Raw genomic sequence first — 24,913 nt, 5'->3', positions numbered from 1 at the left:
TGTAACCATCTATTGATCAACGAGCTAGTCAACTAGAGGCGCACTAGGGACATGTTGTGGTCTATGTATTCACACATGTATTATGATTTCCGGATAACACAATTATAGCATGAACAATAGAAAATTATCATGAACAAGGAAATATAATAATAACCATTTTATTATTGCCTCTAGGGCATATTCCAACAGTACCCGCCGTGTAAGGCGTGCAATGCGATCTATCTACATTTTGTTTCTTTTCTCTTCCCCTCTTCTTTCTCCTCTCATCTACGGAGGATTTATGGGAGTAGTAAATCGTGTAGAGGATTCTCGATGATCCCATTTCACAGTCACCAGACAGCAAATGCACAAACCGGATCTGGCGGCAGCAGTAAGGACTAACTCCATGGCCAATGGCGACGCAGCCTCCACAAGCGCCGGCGCAGGGGAGTAGAAGGTACTCCACCCTTCCGTTTCTTTGCTTAGAGTTTCTCTAGAAATTTCTTCACATCTTCCTTTGTTGGAAACCCTATAGGATAATCATTAAAGGTTCATCCTTGAATTTGGAAAATCCATCTCTCGATGTAAGCAACTAACTGTGCTATTTTGTGCAACAGATATATGGAGTGTGACATTCTGGAGCGTATACTGCACGGAAAAGAGACACCAACGAATCTACCCTTTGCACTTCTGAAGAAAATCACACAAGATTTCTCTGAAGAGCGAGAAATTGGCCAAGGTGGATTCGGAACTGTTTATAAGGTGAATTTTTCTTCTGAATAAAATTATGTGTATAGCACCTAAGATCATAAATATCTCAAGGACATCAATGTACTGCCCGAAGAATGAAGTGCAGATTTTCATATTATCTATAAATGTAAAAAAAATCATAGCTCTACATTTTGATCATGCCAATTTTGTCCCAGAATTTACTTACGGGTGATGTTAGAAAACATGGACGGAAAGTCTTAAGTAACAACTTAGTGTATAAAAAAATTCTACTACACAAAACCCAAATGAACAAATTTACATGTTCACATTTCATTCGACTATGTACATTTGTGAATTTCTTTGAAGTTTCTGGAAAGTTCAGAATGTGTGTTGTTTCACTATAGCAGAGAAGCACCGGATATAAATCTTAGCATTCACATAAAATGCGGATAATTGATTCAGGATGCATTGGCACAACCGCTAAGCACTATTCTAACGTTCTAAAAAGAATAGTATGGAGAGCAACTTGAATATTTTAGTCTATCCTGGTAGTTCATTGCCAAGTCAGATTCATTGGGTAGTATGTAACTAAAGTTGAGTTCATTGGGAATGTTCAGACTCCCTTTTTTATTTTACTACACCGCACTTTCAAAAAAATTCTCGGATGGCTAAATAGCTCTCGATGCTTAAACAGGGCGTTCTGTGAAATGGAAATGTTGATATGAAGAGGATCATGAACAACTACACGATCGATGAGAAGCTATTTTATCGTGAGGTTAACAGTCTTTTGAAGGTTAACCATAAAAATGTTGTTTGGTTTCTTGGCTTCTGCGCTAATACTGAGTAGGTAGCAATAAAAATTGAAGGTAAAAGAGAATATATTTATGCAGAACTAAGAGAAAGATTGCTCTGTTTCGAGTATATCAGCAACGGAAACCTACAAAATTATATTACCGGTATGAGATGTTGCATTTGATGCAGCTCTTCTATTTCCTTATTATTTATTTTCCATGCACTTCTACTTTCCAAGTCAAGGTCGACAAACACAAATTTACTGAACAAAACAAATTCAAATCAGATGTTTGAAGATTCCATGCTACTGTTTTTTTTTCAGTCTACAGATGAATTAAGGGGACTTGAATAGAATGTACGATCTCAAATCATCAAAGATATTTGTGAGGGTTTGTATCATCTGCACATGGAAAACCATATTATTCTTATGGGTTTGAAACCTGCCAATATACTGCTAGATCAAAATATGGTGCCTAAGGTTAGAGATTTTGGTCTATCAAGACTTGATGAGAACTCACAAACCATGAGTGCAAACCGTTTTTATCACTATAAGCCATACATCACAGTAACCAAATTGTTTTTCAAGGTATTTCTTCTCTTGCATTCTCAATGCCAATGAACCATTATATCATTTTTTTTTGCAGAGGATGTTGTGCTCCTGAGTACCTATATTGCGGAAGGATGTCTGTCAAATCAGACATCAGTAGTTTGGGTGTTACAATCATCGAACTAGTGACGGGACATAAGAGCATCCCTGATATTAATAATGTAAGTGTTTCATCAGATGGTCCTTTCTTACATCCCAAATTTATTTATTTTCTTTGCATGCTATTTTATATGATTTTTTTGATAATTCCTACTTAATTTGCATATTGTATATCGTACCACTGAAAAAAGTTCACATTTCTACCTTGAACTCTAGCAAAAAATTGTCTTTTAAATCTTGAACTTTAAAAACAATTGGGCTCTTGCAAATGTTGGGGCTCCTAATAAAAAGGCTAAAAGGCTTCAGTTTCATATCCTCGTAGCCCACACGAGGAGGATATCCCAACACACACACCATTTTGACTTTAAGTCGAATATTTTTATTCATTGCCCTTAAGTTTGTGAAATGACAAGTACTGAGAAGATGGAGGCACGGATGGAAAAAATCAGGGAAAGAAGCACCATTGGGTTACCACCAAGTAACCAAATGCATTGAAATAGGGCTGCGCTGCCAGGAAAATGACCCCTACAAACGACCTTTTATTGGGTATATATTATGTGATATCATAGAAATGGAAGGTGCAAATGAGCAAATCAGCAGTACCAGGTGGCTCTACAATTGCTGAGGTAATTAAGCTTAATATGTTCTATGAATCCTCAGTGCCTATTGGTTTCTAGCATTATCATGTCGATCCTCAAAGAAGCCTATATTTACTTGCTAATAAATAAGTTCATAGCCCCTTAAGTAGCAATTCACATGGCGAGCTCCCGTCGTGTGTGGTTTGTTGGCCTTCCCTTTCCAAGATTTTTATCATTATTCTTGCCTTACTCATAAGTCATAATACCTCTTAATTATAAGTGGTATGCATGGAGTAAATGTCTTCATGGTAATGCTCTTTGCTTGTTTCTCACAGACAAGTCCTTACTTGGAGGATGATATGCTTGGAATTGAGCCGCTCGAACTACATTTTCCATTTGAGTTGAACAAGCAGATATCATGCTCACTATTGCTATTCAACTAGACGGATGGACACATAGCCTTCAACATCCAAAAAATGCCCCCCTCCCCCTGCCATACTACATACATCCAAAGAAAGGCATTGTGTCGCCAAGGACCAAGTGTAGTATCGACGTAACACTGCAATCACAGAAGGATGCACCACAGCATGCCGGCGAGTTAATCGTGCGGAGCACCAAAGTGAGTGATGGTCTTGCAGCTGGGGATATTACTACAGATATGTTCAATAAAGAAGCAGGTAAAGTGGTTGATGAGGTGAGTGTAGATGTTGTTTTCGATCGGCAGCTACAAGCCCCACGCCTCTCTGAAGGACCCAAGCATGTCTAACTTGCGCCAGCAGCAGTTTTGGGTACTGAGGATCTGCCCAATCGAGAACCATCTAATGAGCGACGGTTATCTACACACATGGGATCAGAAGGGACAGTCTCTGAGGTGAGCTTACTCGACATGAAAGCAGAAAGGAGAATTAGTATGGTACTGTAATTCGAACACCAGTGTTTCAAACAATTCAAAATTGGTGCTTTTCTAGGAGTATCTGCAGTGCAACTCCATTAGTTCTAGAAAGTTTAGTTAAGCTGCATGCCTAAACAATCACTGCCCTTTCTTTCTTCAGGTAAGTTTATGCAGGTGTTAACCAGGTAAGTTCTCTTTCTGCAGGTAATGCCTGCAGGCTCCAGCCAGCCTCTTGACATCCAACCGACTGAGCTTCGATTCAACTTCGAACCCAACAAGTTGATCCCATGTTCACTGCACCTAACGAACAACACAGATGAACATGTGCCGTTTAAGGTTATGGCGAAGAGCAGGCTCATGGAGACGAGGAAGCACTTTCTAAGTCTACCACTCTATGGCATTGTGCCGCCGAGGTCCACCTACACTCTCGTCGTGACAACGGATAAAGGTGAAGGCCTACCAGAAGAAAGAGATATCGATTTTGTCCTCCAGAACACTATGGGTGATGAGTGCCTCAAAGCTTTCAGAAACCAATATGATTGCGACCAATATTTTGAGACAGCCAAAGAGTTGGGGAATATGGTGCATAATGTGACATTAAAAGTTGTTTATGCTCTCCAAGGAGAGACGGCATGTGAGGTGAGTTTCTTCAAGTAAGCAGAATATTCTTTTTTTTCTCAATGGGGATAGATGTGAAATATACAGTACGGACCAAGTAAATACGCAACGCGCTAATGCTTACTTTTATTTCTCTTTTTCTTCATGCATCCACGATGTAACATGCAGTTCCACCTTTCCTGAAGGTATGCCCTTTTCTTTTCTCTTCTATAGATCTTCCAACCTTGAGGTGGATTCCATAATGTTGACCAGAGTTTTGTTGGCCGATCACATTCGTGGAGGAAACTCATACGGCATTGTGTTCCCTTGATGCAAGCAAGACAGAGCCATGGTGAGTGACCGAGTTGTAGGCATTCGGATATAATTTCAACTAAGTACATTGGATGTGATTATCCTCTGTTAAGTTTCTTCTCCCCACAGGATTTTAATAGGCCATTATGATGGAGGTGTTGGTTTATGGGACTATGATACACAGTAACCTTTGTGATAGTCTTTGAGGACCGTGGTATATCGTTCTTCCAATACCATGAACCATTAAGGCAGACGTTCTCTGAACAAAAGGACCACAATAAGAGTGCTCTTGCTGAGTTCTCCGTTATATTTGTGACTCTGCCAATCCTACCTTTCTGCATGGGTTATCCGAAAGAAATATGTTGAACTTGTTCGACATGCTAATCCATGCGTCCACAACTCATAAAATCATATGTTCCTCTGAGTTGTTCTCTTTAGTTGATTTATGACCTTCGTCTATCAATTGATAGTCAAGAGTATGCGTGCATTCGTTCATCAATGCATATTATTCTTGTGGTCCGTCATGCCATCCTATTCAGAATGACTAGGAGAAACAAACTCCAGTACCTGCATATCCAGGATTGGGTCAAAGTAGTTGTACTCCACAGATCAAATTGCCAATCCAGCTTTTGTTCTGTTCTACCTTGGAGTGTTGCTCTCTTTATGTCAGGAATGTCATGGGAATTGCAAAACCTCTTATGGTGTCTAGATTTAGTGATACTCTTCGCCATCATTGTTCATTTCTCGGTCCCTGTGTTGCCGTAACCGGGATACCGACAAGTGAATTGTGATGCGTGAAATCAATGCTCCTAGCAACCATGTTGCTTGGTGGCTAATGGACGATAATCTCACTCTTAGTGTGTTGGTTATGGAATCATCATTCTAAGATTGATCTGAAGGAAATATGCCCTAGAGGCAATAATAAAGTTATTATTTATTTCCTTATATCATGGTAAATGTTTATTATTCATGCTAGAATGGTATTAACCGGAAACATAATACTTGTGTGAATACATAGACAAATAGAGTGTCACTAGTACGCCACTACTTGACTAGCTCGTTGATCAAAGATGGTTATGTTTCCTAGCCATTGACATGAGTTGTCATTTGATTAACGGATCACATCTTTAGAAGAATGATGTGATTGACTTGACCCATTCCGTTAGCTTAGCACTTGATCATTTTAGTATTCTGCTATTGCTTTCTTCATGACTTATACATGTTCCTATGACTATGAGATTATGCAACTCCCGTTTACCGGAGGAACACTTTGTGTGCTACCAAACGTCACAACGTAACTGGGTGATTATAAAGGTGCTCTACAGGTGTCTCCAAAGGTACTTGTTGGGTTGGCATATTTCGAGATTAGGATTTGTCACTCCGATTGTCGGAGAGGTATCTCTGGGCCCACTCGGTAATGCACATCACTATAAGCCTTTCAAGCATTGTAACTAATAAGTTAGTTGCGGGATGATGTGTTATGGAACGAGTAAAGAGACTTGCCGGTAACGAGATTGAACTAGGTATTGAGATACCGACGATCGAATCTCGGGCAAGTAACATACCGATGACAAAGGGAACAACGTATGTTGTTATGCGGTTTGATCGATAAAGATCTTCGTGGAATATGTGGGAGCCAATATGAGCATCCAGGTTCCGCTATTGGTTATTGACCGGAGACATGTCTCGGTCATGTCTACATAGTTCTCGAACCCGTAGGGTCCGCACGCTTAAAGTTCGATGACGATTGTATTGTGAGTTTTTGTGTTTTGATGTACCGAAGGTAGTTCAGAGTCCCGGATGTGATCACGGACATGACGAGGAGTCTCGAAATGGTCGAGACATAAAGATCGATATATTGGACGACTATGTTCGGACACCGGAATGGTTTCGGGGAGTTTCGGACATATACCGGAGTACCGGGGGGTTACCGGAACCCCCCGGGGAGCTTAATGGGCCAAGATGGGCCTTAGTGGAGAAGAGGAGGGGCGGCTAGGGCTGGCCGCGCGCCCCCTCCCCCTCTAGTCCGAATTGGACAAGGAGGGGGGCGCCCCCTTTCCTTCCTCCTCTCTCCTTCCCTTCCTTTCCCCCTCCTACTCCAACTAGGAAAAGAGGGAGTCCTACTCCCGGTGGGAGTAGGACTCCTCCCTGGTGCGCCCTCCTCCTGGTCGGCCGCCTCCTCCCCCTGGTCCTTTATATACGGGGGCAGGAGGGCACCTCTAGACACAACAATTGATCTCATGATCTCTTAGCCGTGTGCGGTGCCCCCCTCCACGATATTCCACCTCGATCATATCGTAGCGGTGCTTAGGCGAAGCCGTGCGTCGGTAGCAACATCATCACCGTCGCCACGCCATCGTGCTGACGGAACTCTCCCGTGAAGCTCTGCTGGATCGGAGTTCGCGGGACGTCATCGAGCTGAACGTGTGCTGAACTTGGAGGTGCCATACGTTCGGTACTTGGATCGGTCGGATCATGAAGACGTACGACTACATCAACCGCGTTGTGCTAACGCTTCCGCTTTCGGTCTACGAGGGTACGTGGACACACTCTCCCCTCTCGTTGCTATGCATCACCATGATCCTGTGTGTGCGTAGGAATTTTTTGAAATTACTACGTTCCCCATCAGTGGTATCAGAGCCAGGTTTTATGCGTAGATGTTATATGCACGAGTAGAACACAAGTGAGTTGTGGGCGATACAAGTCATACTGCTTACCAGCATGTCATACTTTGGTTCGGCGGTATTGTTGGATGAAGCGGCCCGGACCGACATTACGCGTACGCTTACGCGAGACTGGTTCTACCGACGTGCTTTGCACATAAGTGGCTGGCGGGTGTCAGTTTCTCCAACTTTAGTTGAACCGAGTGTGGCTACGCCCGGTCCTTGAGAAGGTTAAAACAGCACTAACTTGACGAACTATTGTTGTGGTTTTGATGCATAGGTAAGAACGGTTCTTGCTCAGCCCGTAGCAGCCACGTAAAACTTGCAACAACAAAGTAGAGGACGTCTAACTTGTTTTTGTAGGGCATGTTGTGATGTGATATGGTCAAGACATGATGCTATATTTTATTGTATGAGATGATCATGTTTTGTAACCGAGTTACCGGCAACTGGCAGGAGCCATATGGTTGTCACTTTATCGTATGCAATGCAATCGCCCTGTAATGCTTTACTTTATCACTAAGCGGTAGCGATAGTCGTAGAAGCAAAAGTTGGCGAGACGACAACGACGCTACGATGGAGAACAAGGTGTTGCGCCGGTGACGATGTTGATCATGACGGTGCTTCGGAGATAGAGATCACAAGCACAAGATGATGATGGCCATATCATATCACTTATACTGATTGCATGTGATGTTTATCTTTTATGCATCTTATCTTGCTTTGATTGACGGTAGCATCATAAGATGATCTCTCACTAAATTTCAAGATAAAATTGTCCTCCCTGAGTATGCACCGCTGCGAAAGTTCTTCGTGCTGAGACACCACGTGATGATCGGGTGTGATAAGCTCTACGTTCAAATACAACGGGTGCAAAACAGTTGCACACGCGGAATACTCAGGTTAAACTTGACGAGCCTAGCATATGCAGATATGGCCTCGGAACATTGAGACCGAAAGGTCGAGCGTGAATCATATAGTAGATATGATCAACATAGTGATGTTCACCATTGAAAACTTCTCCATCTCACGTGATGATCGGACATGGTTTAGTTCATTTGGATCACGTGATCACTTAGATGATTAGAGGGATGTCTATCTAAGTGGGAGTTCTTAAGTAATATGATTAATTGAACTTAAATTTATCATGAACTTAGTACCTGATAGTATTTTGCTTGTCTATGTTGATTGTAGATAGATGGCCCGTGCTGTTGTTCCGTTGAATTTTAATGCGTTCCTTGAGAAAGCAAAGTTGAAAGATGATGGTAGCAATTAGACGGACTGGGTCCGTAACTTGAGGATTATCCTCATTGCTGCACAGAAGAATTACGTCCTGGAAGCACCGCTGGGTGCCAGGCCTGCTGCAGATGCAACTGACGACGTTAAGAACGTCTGGCAGAGCAAAGCTGATGACTACTCGATAGTTCAGTGTGCCATGCTTTACGGCTTAGAACCGGGGCTTCAACGACATTTTGAACGTCATGGAGCATATGAGATGTTCCAGGAGTTGAAGTTAATATTTCAAGCAAATGCCCGGATTGACAGATATGAAGTCTCCAATAAGTTCTACAGCTGCAAGATGGAGGAGAATAGTTCTGTCAGTGAACATATACTCAGAATGTCTGGGTATAACAATCACTTGATGCAACTGGGAGTTAATCTTCCGGATGATAGTGTCATTGACAAAATTCTTCAATCATTGCCACCAAGCTACAAGAGCTTCGTGATGAACTATAATATGTAAGGGATGGATAAGACAATTCCCGAGCTCTTCGCAATGCTAAAGGCTGCGGAGGTAGAACTGAAGAAGGAGCATCAAGTGTTGATGGTCAACAAGACCACCAGTTTCAAGAAAAAAGGGCAAAGGGAAGAAGAAGGGGAACTTCAAGAAGAACAGCAAACAAGTTGTTGCTCAAGAGAAGAAACCCAAGTCTGGACCTAAGCCTGAGACTAACATAGGCAAAAAAACAGAAACTGGCACTAGGCTCTAGGTTAATAGGTTAGTCCCAAAAATCATATAAAAGTGCTTAGTAAAGCCCATTAAACATCCAAAAGAGATAATATAATAGCATGGAACAATCAAAAATTATAGATACATTGGAGACGTATCAGCATCCCCAAGCTTAATTCCTGCTCGTCCTCGAGTAGGTAAATGATAAAAACAGAATTTTTGATGTGGAATGCTACCTAACATATTTATCAATATAATCTTCTTTGTTGTGGCAAGAATACTCAGATCCATAAGATTCAAAACAAAAGTTTAATATTGACATGAAAACAATAATACTTCAAGCATACTAAAAAAGCAATCATGTCTTCTCAAAATAACATGACCAAAGCAACCTATCCCTACAAAATCATATAGTCTGTCTAGGCTCTATCTTCATCACACAAAATATTTAAATCATGCACAAACCCGATGACAAGCCAAGAAATTGTTTCATACTTTTGATGTTCTCAAACTTTTTCAATCTTCACGCAATATATGAGCGTGAGCCATGGACATAGCACTATAGGTGGAATAGAATGGTGGTTGTGGAGAAGACAAAAAGGAGAAGATAGTCTCACATCAACTAGGCGTATCAACGGGCTATGGAGATGCCCATCAATAGATATCAATGTGAGTGAGTAGGGATTGCCATGCAACGGATGCACTAGAGCTATAAGTGTATGAAAGCTCAACAAAAGAAACTAAGTGGGTGTGCATCCAACTCGCTTGCTCACGAAGACCTAGGGCATTTTGAGGAAGCCCATCATTGGAATATACAAGCCAAGTTCTATAATGAAAAATTCCCACTAGTATATGAAAGTGACAACATAGGAGACTCTCTATCATGAAGATCACGGTCTACTTTGAAGCACAAGTGTGGTAAAAGGATAGTAGCATTGCCCCTTCTATCTTTTTCTCTTTTATTTTATTTTTATTTGGGCCTTTTCTATTTTTTTATGGCCTCTTTGTTTTTGGTCCAGAGTCTCATCCCGACTTGTGGGGGAATCATAGTCTCCATCATCCTTTCCTCACTGGGACAATGCTCTAATAATGATGATCATCACACTTTTATTTACTTACAACTCAAGAATTACAACTCGATACTTACAACAAAATATGACTCTATATGAATGCCTCCGGCGCTGTACCGGGATGTGCAATGACTCATGAGTGACATGTATGAAAGAATTATGAATGGTGGCTTTGCCACAAATACGATGTCAACTACATGATCATGCAAAGCAATATGACAATGATGGAGCGTGTCATAATAAACGGAACGGTGGAAAGTTGCATGGCAATATATCTCGGAATGGCTATGGAAATGCCATGATAGGTAGGTATGGTGGCTGTTTTGAGGAAGGTATATGGTGGGTGTATGATACCGGCGAAAGGTGCGCGATATTAGAGAGGCTAGCAATGGCGGAAGGGTGAGAGTGCGTATAATCCATGGACTCAACATTAGTCGTAAATAAATCACATACTTATTGCAAAAATCTATTAGTTATCGAAACGAAGTACTACGCACATGCTCCTAGGGGGATAGATTGGTAGGAAAAGACCATCGCTCGTCCCCGACCGCCACTCATAAGGAAGACAATCAATAAATAAATCATGCTCCGACTTCATCACATAATGGTTCACCATACGTGCATGCTACGGGAATCACAAACTTTAGAACAAGTATCTCTCAAATTCACAACTACTCAACTAGCATGACTCTAATATCACCATCTTCATATCTCAAAACAATCATAAGGAATCAAATTCTCATAGTATTCAATGCCCATCATATTAGGACTAAATTCATAACCAAAGCAAATTACCATGCTGTTCTAAAGACTCTCAAAGTAATATAAGTGAAGCATGAGAGTTCACATATTTCTTCAAAATAAAGCCACCGCCGTGCTCTAAAAGGATATAAGTGAAGCACACGAGTAAATGGCATACTACTCCAAAAAAGATATAAGTGAAGATCAATGAGTAGTCGAATAATTATGCAACTATGTGAAGACTCTCTAACATTTAAGAATTTCAAATCTTGGTATTTTATTCAAACAGCAAGCAAAACAAAATAAAATAAAACGACGCTCCAAGCAAAACACATATCATGTGGTGAATAAAAATATAGCTCCAGGTAAAGTTACCGATGAACGAAGACGAAAGAGTGGATGCCTTCCGGGGCATCCCCAAGCTAAGGCTCTTGGTTGTCCTTGAATATTACCTTGGGGTGCCTTGGGCATCCCCAATCTTAGTCTCTTGCCACTCCTTATTCCATAGTCCATCGATTCTTTACCCAAAACTTGAAAACTTCACAACACAAAACTTAACAGAAAATCTCGTGAGCTCCGTTAGCGAAAGAAAACAAAACACCACTTCAAGGTACTGTAATTAACTCATTCTTTATTTGTATTAGTGTTAAATCTACTGTATTCCAACTTCTCTATGGTTTATAAACTATTTTACTAGCCATAGATTCATCAAAATAAGCAAACAACACACGGAAAACAGAATCTGTCAAAAACAGAATAGTCTATAGTAATCTGTAACTAACGCAAACTTCTGGAACTCAAAAACATCTACCAAAATAGGACGACCTAGACAATTTTTTTATTGATCTACTTCAATTGGAATCAGTATTTTATCACGTTCTGGTAATATTTAACAATTGTTTTCGTGAACATAAAGTTTCTGGAATTTTCAGCAAGATCAAATAACTATCATCCAAGAAGATCCTATAGGTCTTACTTGGCACAAACACTAATTAAAACATAAAACCACATCTTAACAGAAGCTAGATGGGTTATTTATGAGTACTAAACAGAACCAAAAAGCAAGAGACTAAAATAAAATTGGGTTGCCTCCCAACAAGCGCTAACGTTTAACACCCCTAGCTAGGCATGATGATTTCAATGATGCTCACATAAAAGATAAGAATTGAAACATAAAGAGAGCATCATGAAGAATATGACTAGCACATTTAAGTCTAACCCACTTCCTATGCATAGGGATTTTGTGAGCAAACAACTTATGGGAACAATAATCAACTAGCATAGGAAGGCAAAACAAGCATAACTTTACGATTTTAAGCACATAGAGAGGAAACTTGTTATTATTGCAATTCCTACAAGCATATATTCCTCCCTCATCATAATTTTCAGTAGCATCATGAATGAATTCAACAATATAACCATCACATAAAGCATTCTTTTCATGATCTACAAGCATAGAATTTTTATTACTCTCCACATAAGCAAATTTCTTCTCATGAATAATAGTGGGAATAAACTCAACAAAATAACTATCATGTGATTGAAAATTAAGATCAAGATGACAAGTTTCATGGTTATCATTATTCTTTATAGCATACGTCTCATCACAATAATCATCATAGATAGGAGGCATGCTTTCATCATAATAAATTTGCACATCAAAACTTCGGGGACTAAAAATATCATATTCATCAAACATAGCATCCCCAAGCTTGTGGCTTTGCATATCATTAGCATCATAGGTATTCAAAGAATTCATACTAACAACGTTGCAATCATCCTCATCATTCACATATTTTATGCCAAGCATTCTATGTAATTCTTCTTCTAGTACTTGAGCATAATTTTCCTTCCCATCATTTTCACGAAAGACATTAAAAAGATGAAGCATATGAGGCACCCTTAATTCCATTTTGTTGTAGTTTTCTTTTATAGACTAAATTAGTGATAAAACAAGAAACTAAAAGATTCGATTGCAAGATCTAAAGATATACCTTCAAGCACTCACCTCCCCGGCAACGGCGCCAGAAAAGAGCTTGATGTCTACTACGCAACCTTCTTCTTGTAGACGTTGTTGGCCCTCCAAGTGCAGAGGTTTGTAGGATAGTAGAAAATTTCCCTCAAGTGGATGACCTAAGGTTTATCAATCCGTGGGAGGTGTAGGTTGAAGATGGCCTCTCTCAAGCAACCCTGCAACCAAATAACAAAGAGTCTCTTGTGTCCCCAACACACCCAATACAATGGTAAATTGTATAGGTGCACTAGTTCGGCGAAGAGATGGTGATACAAGTGCAATATGGATGGTAGATATGGGTATTTGTAATCTGAAAATATAAAAACAGCAAGGTAACTAATGATAAAAGTGAGCGAAAACGGTATTGCAATGCGTTGAAACAAGGCCTAGGGTTCATACTTTCACTAGTGCAAGTTCTCTCAACAATAATAACATAATTGGATCATATAACTATCCCTCAACATGCAACAAAGAGTCACTCCAAAGTCACTAATAGAGGAGAACAAACGAAGAGATTATGGTAGGGTACGAAACCACCTCGAAGTTATTCTTTCTTATCGATCTATTCAAGAGTCTGTAGTAAAATAACACGAAGCTATTCTTTCCGTTCGATCTATCATAGAGTTCGTACTAGAATAACACCTTAAGACACAAATCAACCAAAACCCTAATATCACCTAGATACTCCAATGTCACCTCAAGTAGCCGTGGGTATGATTATACGATATGCATCACACAATCTCAGATTCAGCTATTCAAACCAACACAAAGTACTTCAAAGAGTGTCCCAAAGTTTCTACCGGAGAGTCAAGACGAAAACGTGTGCCAACCCCTATCATAGGTTCATGGGCGGAACCCGCAAGTTGATCACCAAAACATACATCAAGTAGATCACGTGATATCTCATTGTCACCACAGATAAGCACGGCAAGACATACATCAAGTGTTCTCAAATCCTTAAAGACTCAATCCGATAAGATCACTTCAAAGGAAAAACTCAATCCATTACAAGAGAGTAGAGGGGGAGAAACATCATAAGATCCAACTATAATAGCAAAGCTCCCGATACATCAAGAACGTGCCGAATCAAGAACACGAGAGAGAGAGAGAGAGAGAGAGAGAGAGAGAGAGAGAGAGATCAAACACATAGCTACTGGTACATGCCCTCAGTCCCAAGGGTGAACTACTCCCTCCTCGTCATGGAGAGCGCCGAGATGATGAAGATGGCCACCGGAGAGGGATCCCCCCTCCGGCAGGGTGCCGGAACAGGGTCCCGATTGGTTTTTGGTGGCTACAGAGGCTTGCGGCGGCGGAACTCCCGATCTATTCTGTTCCCCGATGTTTTTAGGGTATATGGATATATATAGGCGAAAGAAGTTGGTCAGGGGAGCCACGAGGGGCCCACGAGGGTGGGGGCGCGCCCAGGGGGGCAGGCGCGCCTCCCTGCTTCGTGGCCACCCCGTTGCTTCCCTGACGTACACTCCAAGTCTCCTGGATTGCTTCCGTTCCAAAAATAACTCTCCCGAAGGTTTCATTCCGTTTGGACTCCGTTTGATATTCCTTTTCTGCGAAACACTAAAATAGGCAAAAAAACAGAAACTGGCACTGGGCTCTAGGTTAATAGGTTAGTCCCAAAAATCATATAAAAGTGCTTAGTAAAGCCCATTAAACATCCAAAAGAGATAATATAATAGCATGGAACAATCAAAAATTATAGATACGTTGGAGACGTATCAGCATCCCCAAGCTTAATTTCTGCTTGTCCTCCAGTAGGTAAATGATAAAAACAGAATTTTTGATGGGGAATGCTACCTAACATATTTATCAATATAATCTTCTTTATTGTGGCAAGAATTCAGATCCATAAGATTCAAAACAAAAGTTTAATATTGACATGAAAACAATAATACTTCAAGCATACAAACAAAGCAATCATGTCTTCTCAAAATAACATGACCAAAGCAACCTATCCCTACAAAATCATATAGTCTGTCTAGGCTCTATCTTCATCACACAAAATATTTAAATCATGCACAAACCCGATGACAAGCCAAGAAATTGTTTCATACTTTTGATGTTCTCAAACTTTTTCAATCTTCACGCAATATATGAGCGTGAGCCATGGACATAGCACTATAGGTGGAATAGAATGGTGGTTGTGGAGAAGACAAAAAGGAGAAGATAGTCTCACATCAACTAGGCGTATCAACGGGCTATGGAGATGCCCATCAATAGATATCAATGTGAGTGAGTAGGGATTGCCATGCAACGGATGCACTAGAGCTATAAGTGTATGAAAGCTCAACAAAAGAAACTAAGTGGGTGTGCATCCAACTCGCTTGCTCACGAAGACCTAGGGCATTTTGAGGAAGCCCATCATTGGAATATACAAGCCAAGTTCTATAATGAAAAATTCCCACTAGTATATGAAAGTGACAACATAGGAGACTCTCTATCATGAAGATCACGGTCTACTTTGAAGCACAAGTGTGGTAAAAGGATAGTAGCATTGCCCCTTCTATCTTTTTCTCTTTTATTTTATTTTTATTTGGGCCTTTTCTATTTTTTTATGGCCTCTTTGTTTTTGGTCCAGAGTCTCATCCCGACTTGTGGGGGAATCATAGTCTCCATCATCCTTTCCTCACTGGGACAATGCTCTAATAATGATGATCATCACACTTTTATTTACTTACAACTCAAGAATTACAACTCGATACTTACAACAAAATATGACTCTATATGAATGCCTCCGGCGCTGTACCGGGATGTGCAATGACTCATGAGTGACATGTATGAAAGAATTATGAATGGTGGCTTTGCCACAAATACGATGTCAACTACATGATCATGCAAAGCAATATGACAATGATGGAGCGTGTCATAATAAACGGAATGGTGGAAAGTTGCATGGCAATATATCTCGGAATGGCTATGGAAATGCCATGATAGGTAGGTATACGGTGGGTGTATGATACCGGTGAAAGGTGCGCGATATTAGAGAGGCTAGAAATGGCGGAAGGGTGAGAGTGCGTATAATCCATGGACTCAACATTAGTCGTAAAGAACTCACACACTTATTGCAAAAATCTATTAGTTATCGAAACGAAGTACTACGCGCATGCTCCTAGGGGGATAGATTGGTAGGAAAAGACCATCGCTCGTCCCCGACCGCCACTCATAAGGAAGACAATCAATAAATAAATCATGCTCCGACTTCATCACATAACGGTTCACCATACGTGCATGCTACGTGAATCACAAACTTTAGAACAAGTATCTCTCAAATTCACAACTACTCAACTAGCATGACTCTAATATCACCATCTTCATATCTCAAAACAATCATAAGGAATCAAACTTCTCATAGTATCCAATGCACTTTATATGAAAGTTTTTATTATATCCCTCTTGGATGCCCATCATATTAGGACTAAATTCATAACTAAAGCAAATTACCATGTTGTTCTAAAGACTCTCAAAATAATATAAGTGAAGCATGAGAGTTCACATATTTCTTCAAAATAAATCTCGTTGCTTCCCTGACGTACACTCCAAGTCTCCTGGATTGCTTCCGTTCCAAAAATAACTCTCCGGAAGGTTTCATTCCGTTTGGACTCCGTTTGATATTCCTTTTCTGCGAAACACTGAAATAGGAAAAAAAACAGAAACTGGCACTGGGCTCTAGGTTAATAGGTTAGTCCCAAAAATCATATAAAAGTGCTTAGTAAAGCCCATTAAACATCCAAAAGAGATAATATAATAGCATGGAACAATCAAAAATTATAGATACGTTGGAGACGCATCATCTACCTTCCGCTGCATATCAATAGGTTCATTTTTATTGTTTGTCTTCGAAACTCCCATGTATTGAAGACGTTAATAAAAATCGCCTATTCACCCCCCCCCCTAGTCGATAACTAGCACTTTTAGAATGGCAAACAATATTGATGAAGAGGGCTTTCATTTTCTGCACAAAAAATTAATTTTCCATTTTCAGAGTGCCAAAATAGTTTTTTGAGAAGAATCTACAAAATATTTGTTGCAAAATTGGATGCCATCATTTAAAAAATATTATACCATATTTTATGTAAAAATAACAAATGGTTGCCACTCAAAAGTTTTCCATCCACTCCTCGTCAAATTGACAGATTTCTGCCAATCCAGCAGGAACCAGATCAAATTTGAACTAGAGCTGCATCATAGTTTGTGATTTTTCCCAAAAATCATTTAAGTACACAAGTAGCTATTTCATCAGAGGCCCAACAAATTGTTTGTAGGATTCCACCCATAGTTATGAACGGTCATGCCCGCTATTTTTAATGCATTTTGAACACATATTGAGGCAAAAATTATCTTAGTTTGTTCAAATTTGAAAACATAGTATACCAAAAAAAATCATTTCCAGATTTTGATAAAAAAACATATAAAGTTCAAAATCAATGAAAGTATGAATTAGTTGTGATTTTTACAAAGTATAAATACCTATTTGCAAAAGTACTTGAGGTCACATTTTTAACATATTCAAAATCTAAAATAAACTGGATATTCATAGTCTATGAAAAATTCTACCCCAAATTGACATGTAATTTGTATATGTTTAAGTTTAGCTAACTCTCATTCAACTCTTTTAAAAACATAAAATAAATAAATAAATATATATACGCCGCGTCGCCGTTAGGGCCATTGGCATAACTTTAACTGCGCCAGCCTTCCGTTATCTAATAGATTGTATGCCGATGACCGCATATATGCCGATAGTCACCGTCGACGCAGATCGAAGAATTACCTACGGCTAATCTTTGCTGACCCCGTCGGTTTCTCTGGGTTATTTGCCGATGACATGTGCCAATGGGCGCCGTCGGCATAGCTCTAGCTTTGCCGACATCCCTGATTTGCCGACGGTTTTATCCTGGCCGTGAGCTTAGATTGATCTATGTCGCCGGGGGCCATCGGCATATTCAATGTTTCCTGTAGTGGAAGACTACCATGGACCGCAGCTTCCAAGGGCGTCCCAAGTATGTATCGACCGGTGGATCGGCTCGGGTGAGGTCGTCAGTGCAGAAACGTCGCAGAACTGGAAACAGAACCTGCCATTGTGATCTTGCTTCGGTGTCCTCCCCTGAGACGTGATTGTGTTCTTTTGTCCCCGTAGTGGAAGGCGTGCGATGATGGTGCATTTTAGGAAGATGGTAGTGGCGTCGCCAAACACGAAGTCCATGGTGCCCTCGATGCAGCACTTGTGGTAGAACTGTCTCTTCTTCCTCGCGTACAACGTATCCTGGTAGCCCAGAATTGTGCACCTGTACACCACCGACCCGTCAGACTCAGAATGGAGGGCCACCGCCTGGTGCTTGGCGGCTCCGGCCGTGTTCTCCACCGTAAAGTCGTGGGTGATGAAGCCTTGCCAGAAGACTCCTGCCATGCATCGATCCGAGAGCACACAAAGATAAGTTTTTCGTACTACAAGTGAGCATGCACACATGCACATTTTGTTACATGCATACACGATATGTGATAAGCATTCAGATGGATTCGTGCATGATTGACAACGACAAACGATACCACACGGTAGGTGTCGTCAGCCCTTCATGTTGATGAGTATTGGAATGACGTTGAGAGGAGAAAGAAGGGGGGAAGAAGAAAAGAAACAAAATGTAGACAGATCGCATTGCATACCTTACACGGCGGGCACCACTTCCTTAAATCCAACCCACAATTTTTCTCCAACAAGTATACTAAGGTGGGGGCTGTGCCCCCCCCCCCCCGGCCGCCCCCACCACCCATGCCCGAGTTCCTCAATTAATGTCATCATCGGCTCGGCGCGAGGTCATCAGTGGAAGACTACCATGGACCGCAGCTTCCAATGGCGTCCCAAGTATGTATCGACCGGTGGATCGGCTCGGGCGAGGTCATCGGTGCAGAAACGTCGCAGAACTGGAAACAGAACCCGCTGTTGTGATCTTGCTTCGGTGTCCTCCCCAGAGACGTGATTGTGTTCTTTTGTCCTGGTAGTGGAAGGCGTGCGATCATGGTGCATTTTAGGAAGATGGTTGTGGCGTCGCCAAACACAAAGTCCACAATGCCCTCAATGCGGCACTCGTGGTAGAACTATCTCTTCTTCCTGGCGTATAACATATCTTGGTAGCCCAGAATAGCGCACCGGTACACCACCGACCCGTTAGACTCAGAATGGAGCGCCATCGCCTGGTGCTTGGCGGCTCCGGCCGTGTTCTCCACCGTAAAGTCGTGGGCGATGAAGCCTTGCCCGAAGACTCCTGCCATGCATCGACCAGAGAGCACACAAAGATAAGTTTTTCATACTACAAGTGAGCATGCACACGTGCACATTTTGTTACATGCATACACGATAGGCGATAAGCATTCAGATGGATTCGTGCATGATTGAAACTGACAAACGATACCACACGGTAGGTGTGGTCAGCCCTTCATGTTGATGAGTATTGGAATGACGTTGAGAGGAGAAAGAAGAGGGGAAGAAGAAAAAAACAAAATGTAGACAGATCGCATTGCACGCCTTACATGGCGGGCACCACTTCCTTAAATCCGACCCACAATCTTTTCTTCAACCGGTATACTAAGGTGGGGGCCGTGCCCCCCCCTCCCCGGCCCATGCCCCAAGTTCCTCAATTGATGTCATCATTGGCTCAGGCGAGGTCATCGGTGGAAGACTACCATGGACCGGAGCTTCCAAGGGCTCCCAAGTATGTATCGACTGGTGGATCGGCTCGGGCAAGGTCATCGGTGCAGAAACATCACAGAACTAGAAACAGAACTCGCTGTTGTGATCTTGCTTCGGTGTCCTCCCGTGAGACATGATTGTGTTCTTTTGTCTCCGTAGTGGAAGGCGTGCGATGATGGTGCATTTGACGAAGATGGTCGTGGCGTTGCCAAACATGAAGTCCACGGTGCCCTCGATGCGGCACTCGTGGTAGAACTGTCTCTTCTTCCTGGCATACAACGTATCCTGATAGCCTAGAATAGCGCACCGGTACAGCACCGACCCGTCAGACTCAGAATGGAGCGTCACCGCCTGGTGCTTGGCGGCTCCGACCATGTTCTCTGCCGTAAAGTCGTGGGCGATGAAGCCTTGCCCGAAGACTCCTACCATGCATCGATCAGAGAGCACACAAAGATAAGTTTTTCGTACTACAAGTGAGCACGCACGCGTGCACATTTTGTTACATGCATACATGATAGGCGATATGCGTTCAGATGGATTCGTGCATGATTGAAAATGACAAACAATACCACACGGTAGGTGTGGTCAGCCCTTCATGTTGATGAGTATTGGAATGACGTTGAGAGGAGAAAGAAGAGGGGAAGAAGAAAAGAAACAAAATGTAGACAGATCGCATTGCACGCCTTACACGACGGGCACCACTTCCTTAAATCCGACCCATAATTTTTCTTCAACAAGTATACTAATGTGGGGGTTGTGCCCCCCCCCACCCCCGCCCCCACCGCCCATGCCCCGAGTTCCTCAATTGATGTCATCATCGGTCTGTGTCATGTTCCACATGTCCTCAGCGATGAGAATTAGCTCCGCCACCTTGTACACTTCACTCTTGATGTAGACCATGCGACATTTCTTGGTACGGCGTGGGGCGTCCTTGATGGCATCAATGATCGTTGTGTAGTTGTCACTGTTGTCCAATGTAACCACTCGTTAGCCACAACATTTGCAAATGCCACCTTGCGCTACATTTCTTTGCTGATCGAATGAACTATGCAAGTTAGTAAATGAATGAGAATGGAAGAAACTCCGTTTATTGTTGTTGCTTGATGAATTCAGCGCGTTGATAGTTCATGCTTATTTAGGGTGTGTTTCATTGTTACCCTGGATCAAAACTTGCTTAGCCTGGTGCCTGCATGAGACCTGTCGATGGTCTATTTGGTTAGTATCCTCAATTATCAAACACTAGGGGTGCGTTTGGTTGCTTGCACCATTTTTAGGTCCCACTAAAGCCTAGTTGAGCATATGCAGGCAAAAAACCAACATCTGCATGTTGATTGGTTGCCAGCATATCCTCTCCCTGCACCATAGCGACGCCTCTACGCACTTTGTTTGGTTGCTCGCATAGGATGTGCTCATACTAGTGCACGTTGTTTGGTTGCATACGAGCATAGAGTTGTGTTCACCTTGCACCCTCTTTGGTGAGCTTACCCACTACTACTGCACCTTACACAGCATCACATTGAGCACACCAACACCACAACACTGCAATGGCGATGAACTAGACGAAGAAGATGAAGTTCTTCAGTCCAAACTGATGATCTGCCTTCCCAACTTCAACACTGTTGCATGCCTGCTTTCACACAAACTTGAAGTAAGCTTCTTCTACTAACTGCCTGGTCTTAAACCCTCTATGTCTGCTATGCGTGTACCCTGAAACTTGTTCATTGCAAGCTTCCCATGAACCGTAAACTCCAGGAGCCCTCCCGACGAACAATGCATACCACTTATCCTAGCAGTGCACAAGAGCAATAAGATGAAGCACCAAGCAATGGAACACACAAACAACAAGTAATGGAGCACTCTAGGAGCAAGAAATGAAGCACACAAGAAATGGAGTAGAAGAGAAAATAGTAAGCATGCATGATCATACCGCATAGCAAGTTCAACCTACCACTACTATGGTGTCATCCTACCACCACATCCAAAAGAGGGTGTAATCCTACCACCGCAAGTTCCTGATCACCGTGAGGGGTTAGTATATACCACCTCACCAAAATATATAGACCAGAAGATTGTTTTCAAGCCCTAGCTACACAAAATATACGTCATCATCACCATCGTCATCGTCATCCTTGTCGCCATCGCCGTCGAGGATCATGCACGTCGTCGCCACCACCAGAAGCAGCACTAGTAGTAGTGCTTTCCCAGTCAGGTCCTCAGCCAGAGCACCCAGTGGGCATCTCCCATGGCAACAAACCCAACACCTTGGGCTTTGTTCTCCAGCAGGTGACTGAGAGCCGCCATGAGAGCCTCTGGGCTGAAGCCACCTTGCTCCAGACGGCGCCTGATACGTCTCCAACGTATCTATACTTTATGAAGTATTCAGCCATGTTTATAACTATTTTATATGGTTTTGGTATGATTTGAACAGAACTAACCCGGACTGACGTTGTTTTCAGCACAACTACCGTGGTGTCGTTTCTTGTGCAGAAATAAAAGTTCTCGGAATGGGCTGAAAATTTACGGTGATTTTTTATGGACCAAAAGAGACCCCCGAAGCACAAGAGCTGGGCCAGGAAGTGACCGAGGAGGCCACAAGCCTGCTAGCCGCGCCCTACCCCCAGGGCGCTAGCTCCAGGCTTGTGGGCCCCTCGGGCACCCCCTTGACGTGAGACCGACGCCAAAAATTCTTATAAATACCCAAACCTCCAAAAAGAACCCTAGATCGGAATTTCCACCGCCGTAAGCCTCTGTAGCCACGAAAAACCAATCAGGGGCCCGTTCCGGCACCCTGCCGGAGGGGGAAATCATCACACGAGGCCATCTTGATCATCCCGGCAGTCACCATGATGAGGAGGGAGTAGTTCACCCTCGGGGCTGAGGGTATGTACTAGTAGCTATGTGTTTAATTTCTCTCTCGTGTTCTTGATTTGGCATGATCTTGATGTACCTCAAGCTTTGTTACTATATTTGGATCTTATGGTGTTCTTCCCCCTCTACCTTCTTGTGATGAATTGAGTCTTGCTCTTTGAGGTTTTGTTATGTTGGATTGAGCATTGGATTTGAGAACACTTGATGTATGTCTTGCGATGGGATATTTGTCGTGACAATGGGATGTTCTATTGATTCACTTGATGTATGTTTTGGCACTCAACTCGCGGATTCCTGAGGTGACATTGGGGTAATCTATGCATAGGGGTTGATGCATGTTTTTGTCCTACGTTCTCCGATAGAAACTTTGGAGTGATTCTTTGTTGCATGTTTTGATTTTATATGATCCAATTATGTTATCATTGTTGAGAGACTTTGCACTAGTGAAAGTATGAACCCTAGGCCTTGTTTTCAAGCATTGCAATACCGTTTTTGCTCACTTTTGTTAATAGTTACCTTGCTGTTTTTATATTTTCAGATTACAAAAACCTATATCTACTATCCATATTACACTTGTATCACCATCTCTTCGTCGAACTAGTGCACCTATACAATTTACCATTGTATTGTGTGTGTTGGGAACACAAGAGACTCTTTGTTATTTGGTTGTAGGGTTGTTTGAGAGAGACCATCTTCATCCTACGCCTCCTACGAATTGATAAACTTTAGGTCATCCACTTGCAGGAAAATTGCTACTATCCTACAAAACTCTGCGCTTGGAGGCCCAACACGAGTCTACAGGAAGAAGGTTGCGTAGTAGACATCAAGCTTTTTTCTGGCGCCATTGCCGGGGAGCTGAGTACTTGAAGGTATATCTTTAGATCTTGCAATTGAATCTTTTAGTTTCTTATTTTATCACTAGTTTAGTTTATAAAAGAAAACTACAAAAAATGGAATTGAGGTTGCGACATATGCTTCATATTTTTAATGTCTTTCATGAAAATGATGGAAAGGAAAATCGTGCTCAGGTGTTAGAAGAAGAAGTCAATAAATTGTTTGGCACTAAATCTTTGTATAGTGGATTTTGTGTCAAGAGTGACAGGGATGGGGGTTGGGGTTGGTCTTTTCAGATACGACTGTGTGAGCAGAATAATTTCCTTACTTTAGAAAATGTGGGAAATTACATTTCATTAGTGATGGCTTTGCGACAAATTACATGAGCGTGTTGTTCATATATTTTTGGCTCGGCGGGCGTCACAGGTGATGAACGGCTTGTCCCCCTTGATGTCTGTGGCGGATCAGCAAGAACACGGGGGGAGGGGGTGTTAGGGCGGAGAGCTGGGTGGTTGGCCGGGGACTCCTCCTTGGCAGTCTTTGAGAAACTACGGTGTGAAGGAGAGAGGGCACCATGGTGAAGATGAGGTGGGCGTCTTCCGATTTTAAAGGAGAGGGCTCCAGAGAGAAATGTCCCGCTGCGGTGGGAAATCGAGCGGGAAGGGGAGGGTTTGTCAGGAAAAAGGAAGGGTGTGTCGTGGTGTAAGGTTTTTGTGTTGGGACCTCGTGTGGGAGGTAACATGACGGATGGTGTAACAACCACATTTCTGCCCCACATGTGGGTTAGATTGGGGGGAGGGGGGGCTGGATTGTCCATACGGTTGGATTTGGGGGATCCCGCTAGGTGCCCATTTGATGTCCGAACACGCCCGAACGTATGAAGGAGAAATGAGCTCCGACCTTGGAGGCGATCTTAATCATTTGTTTGATTCATCTACATGCATTGTAGGTTGTAGCAACGCACAGGAGTTCTACAAGTTTTTTAAGTAGTATAAAGATGTCGGGGAGGTGGGGTTTGTTGGGTGGGAGGGAGGAGATTGACGAAGGTAACCTGAGCAAGTTAAGATTTTGTTTTCATATTAGGAAAATTGTGATTGTGATTCAATACTAGAGTTAATGTCAGATAATAATTGGTATATTGCATGGGATTAACAATCTGTTATTGTTACTAAAAAAGCAATCTGTTATTGAGAAATATTTTATTTTATTTTGAAAGTTCATTTAGAAAAATCTTATGCCTGTATTTTAAAAATATAATTGCATCTATATGGTGTAATTTTTGAATTCTTAATTACGTAATATTAATGTGATTTAGTTGAATCGGTACCTGCCAAAGCAAGCACGAAAAATCAAAGTGGAGAGATGATGATAAGAGATGAGGCAAAAATAAACCAGTACGCCGACCTACCTAACTCCCGAAAGATTACATCCAAAACTGTACGTTTTGATTGGTTGAATCGGTAGTCCCGTGGATTGTATGTCCTCACCCATCCATCCGATTTCTC

General features: G+C 42.1%; 1 pseudogene; it reads left to right on the top strand.

The window, feature by feature from the left end:
• The first annotated feature begins 392 nt into the window (after positions 1-392).
• LOC123121128 (uncharacterized) lies at positions 393-4,754 on the top strand (annotated as a pseudogene).
• Positions 4,755-24,913: the final 20,159 nt, after the last annotated feature.

This window comes from Triticum aestivum, chromosome 5D (genome assembly GCF_018294505.1).
Source record: "Triticum aestivum cultivar Chinese Spring chromosome 5D, IWGSC CS RefSeq v2.1, whole genome shotgun sequence".
Taxonomy (NCBI): Eukaryota; Viridiplantae; Streptophyta; class Magnoliopsida; order Poales; family Poaceae; genus Triticum; species Triticum aestivum.
This window is presented reverse-complemented; position numbering and strand designations above follow the sequence as displayed.